This window comes from Myotis myotis, unplaced genomic scaffold (assembly GCF_014108235.1).
Source record: "Myotis myotis isolate mMyoMyo1 unplaced genomic scaffold, mMyoMyo1.p scaffold_m19_p_6, whole genome shotgun sequence".
In the NCBI taxonomy this organism is placed as follows: domain Eukaryota; kingdom Metazoa; phylum Chordata; class Mammalia; order Chiroptera; family Vespertilionidae; genus Myotis; species Myotis myotis.
Genome location: NW_023416368.1, coordinates 94,677,418 through 94,682,588, shown reverse-complemented (window position 1 = coordinate 94,682,588; position 5,171 = coordinate 94,677,418). Strand labels below are relative to the sequence as shown.

General features: G+C 45.3%; 1 pseudogene; it reads left to right on the top strand.

Moving 5' to 3' along the window:
- The first annotated feature begins 1,139 nt into the window (after window positions 1–1,139).
- LOC118658577 lies at window positions 1,140–1,844 on the top strand (annotated as a pseudogene).
- The last annotated feature ends 3,327 nt before the right edge of the window (window positions 1,845–5,171 follow it).

Below are 5,171 nucleotides of genomic sequence, written 5' to 3'. Positions count from 1 at the left end.
GCTGGTGGGAATGCAGACTGGTGCAGTCACTGTGGTAAACAGTACGGAGTTTCCTCAAAAAATTTAAAATGGAACTCCCATTTGACCCAGTGATCTCACTTCTAGGAATATAACCCAAGAACTCAGAGACACCCATCAGAAAGGATATATGCATCCCTCTGTTCATAGCAGCACAATTTACAATAGCTAAGATTTGGGAACAGCCTAAGTGCCCATCAACATATGAGTGGATTAAAAACCTGTGGTACATCTACACAATGGAATACTATACTGCTTTAAAGACTCTTACAATTTGCAACAGCATGGATGGACTGGAGAGCATTATGCTAAGTGAAATAAGCCAGTTGGAGAAAGATAAATATCACATGATCTCACTCATATGTGGAATCTAATGACCAACATAAACTGATGAACAAAAATAGACCCAGAGACATAGAAACAATGAACAGACTGTCAAACCTCAGAGGTAAGGCAGGGGAGGGTGGAGCGGGGAAAGAGATCAACCAATAAACTCATATGTATATATGCATAATCCAAGGACACAGACAGTGGGTGGTGAAGGCTTGGGAGGAGGGGGGTGGGAGAGGACAATGGGGGGAAAAGGGGACAATGTAATACTTTCAACAATAAAGATTTATTTAAAAAATTTTAAATAAAATAAACTGTGGTACATATGTACAATGGAATATACTCAGCCATAGAAAGGAATGAAACTTTGCCATTTGCAGTAACATGGATGGACCTAAAGAGTAATAAGCTCAGTGAAAAAAGTCAGGCAGAGAGACAAATTCCATATGATTTCACTTATATGTGGAATCTAAAAACAAAATAAATGAACAAACAAAATAGAAACAAACTCACTGATAGAGAACAACTGATGATTGCCAGATGGGAAGGGGTTGGGGAATGAGTAAAAAAGGGAAAATAGATTAAGAAGTAAAAATTGCAGTTATAAAGTAATCACAGGGATGTAAGTATGGCATAGGGAATATATGGTAGTCAATTGTATGGTATCAGGTGGGTCCCAGACTTATGGGGGGACTGCTTCATAAGTTATATAAATGTCTGACACCTGAAACTAATATAATATTGAATGTCAACTGTAATTGAAAAATGTTTCTAAACTTGAAAAAAATAAAATGATAGTAACATTAAAAAGGGGGGGACCCCCTGCAGCAACCTCCCCCTCGTCCCACCCATTCCATTGCTACTTCTACCCCTTCACTCCTTGCTATGGGCGCCCACGAGACAAATACGTCAACCTCTTCAAAGTTGTCCTTATCAGAGATTCCAGTGTTGGAAAGAATAATCTCTTGTCTCAATTTACTTGAAACAAGTTTAATCTTGAAAGCAAGAGCACCACTGGAGTAGAGTTTGCAACATGAAGCATCCAGGTTGATGGGAAAACAATAAAGGCACCGATATGGGACACAGCTGGGCAAGAGCGATTTTGAGCTATCACATCAGCATACTGTCATGTTGCAGGCTGTAGGTGCCTTAATGGTTGGTGACATTGCTAAACATCTCACATATGAAAATGTAGAGCGATGGCTGGAAGAACTGAGAGATCATACTGATAGTAACACTGTCATCATGCGTGTGGGCAATAAGAGTGATGTGCGTCATCTCAGGGCAGTTCCTACGCATGAAACAAGAATTTTTGCCGAAAAGAATGGTTTGTCATTCATTGGGACATCAGCTCTAGACTCTGCAAATGTAGAAGCTGCTTTTCAGAGAGTTCTGGCAGAGATATACCGCACTGTTTCCCAGAAGCAAATGTCAGACGTGAAAATAACGTCTCCACGCAACAATGTGGTTCCTATTCATGTTCCACCAACCACTGAAAATAAGCCGTAGGTGCAGTGCTGTCAGAACACGTAAGGAGTTTCTCTTCTCCAGAGAAGGCTGTGAACAGTCCATTTCCCAGGTCTGCGATTTAAACATATTTTTAATTATTGTGGTCACTTTGTGTTTTATTATTTAATCATACTTAATGAATTTTCCATGTTTTAAGTCTTTTGATTTTAACTTTATAAAATCATCCATTTGTCTCAAATGACTGTAGCTTTTCTTTCCTTTTTCTCCAAAATATATTTTTATTTATTTCAGAGAGGAAGAGAGAAATAGAAACATCAATGATGAGAGAGAATCATCGATCGGCTTCCTCCTGCATGCCCCCCACTGGTATATGCCCTTGACCGGAATTGAACCCAGGACCTTTCAGTCCACAGGCCAACGTTCTATCCACTGAGCCAAACTAGCTAGGGCGACTGCAGCTTTTCTTCATGCTATGGCTTCACCAGGCTTAGTTAAATAAACTGAATATTTGGATTCCTCAAAAAACAAAACAAAACAAAACAAAAAATGGGGGAGCAGCCAGCTTAGTGAACCCAGAACCATGAGAGTATATCGACGATTGTGGGGAGCTCCTAGGCGTGCAGTGATTGGCTTCCCTGATAACTGAAAACCCAAGTGACATCTCAGAAAGATCCAAATCCTAGGCCTCTGCTTAGGCAGCGTGTGACACGTGCAGCCAGCCTCATAGCCCCTGGCCCACTGCAGCTGACCATGCCTGAGCAAAGGAGAAAACCCCAGAACCTAAAAACAAGAAAACCCTGCTCTCAGTCCTGGCCAGGTAGTTCAGTTGGTTAGAGTGTCCCCCTGAAACACCAAGGTTGTGGGTTTGATCCCTGGTCAGGGCACATACAAGAATCAACCAAGGAATGCATAAATAAATGGAACAACAAATCGATGTTCCTCTCTCTCCCTTACTCTCTCTCTCTCTCTCTCTCTCTCTCTCTCTCTCTAATCAAAGAATTTAAAAAAGAAAACACTTCTGTGATAACTCCTTCCTGTCAACTACCATGGTTCCGTCTCTTTGACAGGACGTCTTGGCCAGCTCGGGTGCACCCACAGGGTGCAGAGGGAAGGCCTTGTACCCCAGAAGGTAGGGCACCCTCTGCTCCACTGTCAGTCAAGGCCCCCCTATCCTGGCAGCAGCCCACCTCCCAAGCCTCAACCCCCTCTGCCCCACAGAGAACTCAGCCCCCAACATGCTGCCTAAGGCCTAGACTCCAAAACCCCCCTCAACCACTTTCTCCCAGTGGGGGCAGGGTCCCAAAACCAAGCTTTACCACCTCCTGGAAGCCCTCTTGGTGCACCCACCCGCTTCATCCCCTCCAAACATCTTATATCAGGAGCCAGCTTCCTGCCAGCCAGACATGGGAGCCCCGAGACCCTGTATAGGACCCTGCATGGGGCCCTGGTATTGCCCAGCACTGGGTGGCATGGAGCCAGCTGATGACGAATATCCAGACCACCTACAAGGATGTCAGTGATGTCAGTGAGGTCACTGCCCCACAAAGAGGCTATCAGGGCCCTGGCCACCCCATTCAGTGATGAGGAAAGAGGGTCAGAGAAGAGCCTTGTCCTCCTCACCTAGCAGTTAGGATGTATATTAATTATATTTTCTGTATTCTTTTTTTAAAAATATATTTTTATTGATTTCAGAGAATGGGGAGGGAGACAGAAACATCCATGATGATGAGATTCATTGATCAGCTGCCTCCTGCACACCCCACACTGGGGATTGAGCCTGAAACCCAGGCATATGCCCTGACCTTGAATCAAACTGTGACCTCCTGGTTCATAGGTCAATGCTCAACCACAGAGCCACACCAGCTGGTCTATATTTTCTGCATTCTTGATGCTCTGGCAACTGGGGTCTCCCTAACCAGGGAGGGACTGTTCCTCAGGGTTAGCCAATTCCTGGAGATAGCAAACAACTCAACTTTAATGAGCAAACCAACCAATCCAGAGCCATTATGCCCTTGCCCTGATCACCCCAGGACCAGGTGCCAAGTAGGGACAATATAGTGTAAGTGCCTGACAATAAGCTTTTGATGGCTGAGGCATCCATTTCAAAAGACATCCAGCTTGAATAAACATAATGCCAGTCTACCAGCAAGACAACCCAGATAGGAATCACGCTGCTCCCACACATAAAGGACCCTCTTTCAGAAAGCCCGGGTGACCTAGATAACTGGCCACTTGAGTGACCTTGCTCCTCCCTCCCGCGCCCTCATTCCTGCTCTTATGCTTTAAACTTTTTTTTCTTTTTCTTTTTTTAAAAATATATTTTATTGATTTTTTACAGAGAGGAAGGGAGAGGGATAGAGAGTTAGAAACATCGATGAGAGAGAATCATCGATCAGCTGCCTCCTGCACATCCCCCACTGGGGAAGCGCCCGCAACCAAGGTACATGCCCTTGACCGGAATCGAACCTGGGACCTTTCAGTCCGCAGGCCGACGCTCTATCCACTGAGTGCTCTTATGCTTTAAATATACCAACAGAGAACCCAGGCAACCCTAGATGACTCACCCTCCGTCCCTAATAAAGGCAGAACCCCAGGTCCGTGCCATCCCTCACTCCCCAATCACGCCGAGTGGCCCTGAGCCTGCCATGTAAGCTCCAGGACCCATGAGTAATAAATCTTGTTCCTTGAAGTTCCCTGGTGGTTGCTGCTGAGGTGCATCCTGGGATCATACTAAGAACAAGGGCCCGGCAAGCCACAACGCTGGCTCTGGTCAGGGAAATGTGATGAGATAGCACACAAGACCCAGGTGTGTCTCAGGCCTTCCTAGCTTGTGCGTCACTGTCAACAGGCTGACGCAAAATAGACAGTGCCTGTGCCGAGCCCACTGAAACTATTCAAACTAGCAGTCCAAGCCTGCTAACCCTGCCTCACCCATTCCTCTGGTGGGAACCACCGTCAAGGCTTTGGCCCCTTTCTCTCCTACCCTCTGCCTCCTGACTGCAGAGGTGGGCCCCTCCTTTTAGGGAGTTCTATTTCTTTTCTTTGTTAATCCTCACTCAAGGGTATTTTTTCCACTGATTTTTGGAGAGTGGAAGGGAGGGGGAGAGAGGGAGAAACATCAATGTGAAAGAGACATATCGATTGGTTGCCTCCTGCTCTACCCTGACCAGGGCCAAGGATTGAACCTGTAACCCAGGTATGTGACCTTGACCGAGAATCAAACCCACAACCTTTTGGTGTACGGTCCAATGCTCTAACCACTGGTAAAACAGTGGCCAGGACACAATGTGTCTTTTCTTTTTTTATTGATTTCAGAGAGGAAAAAAGAGATAGAAACCTCAATGAGAGATAAC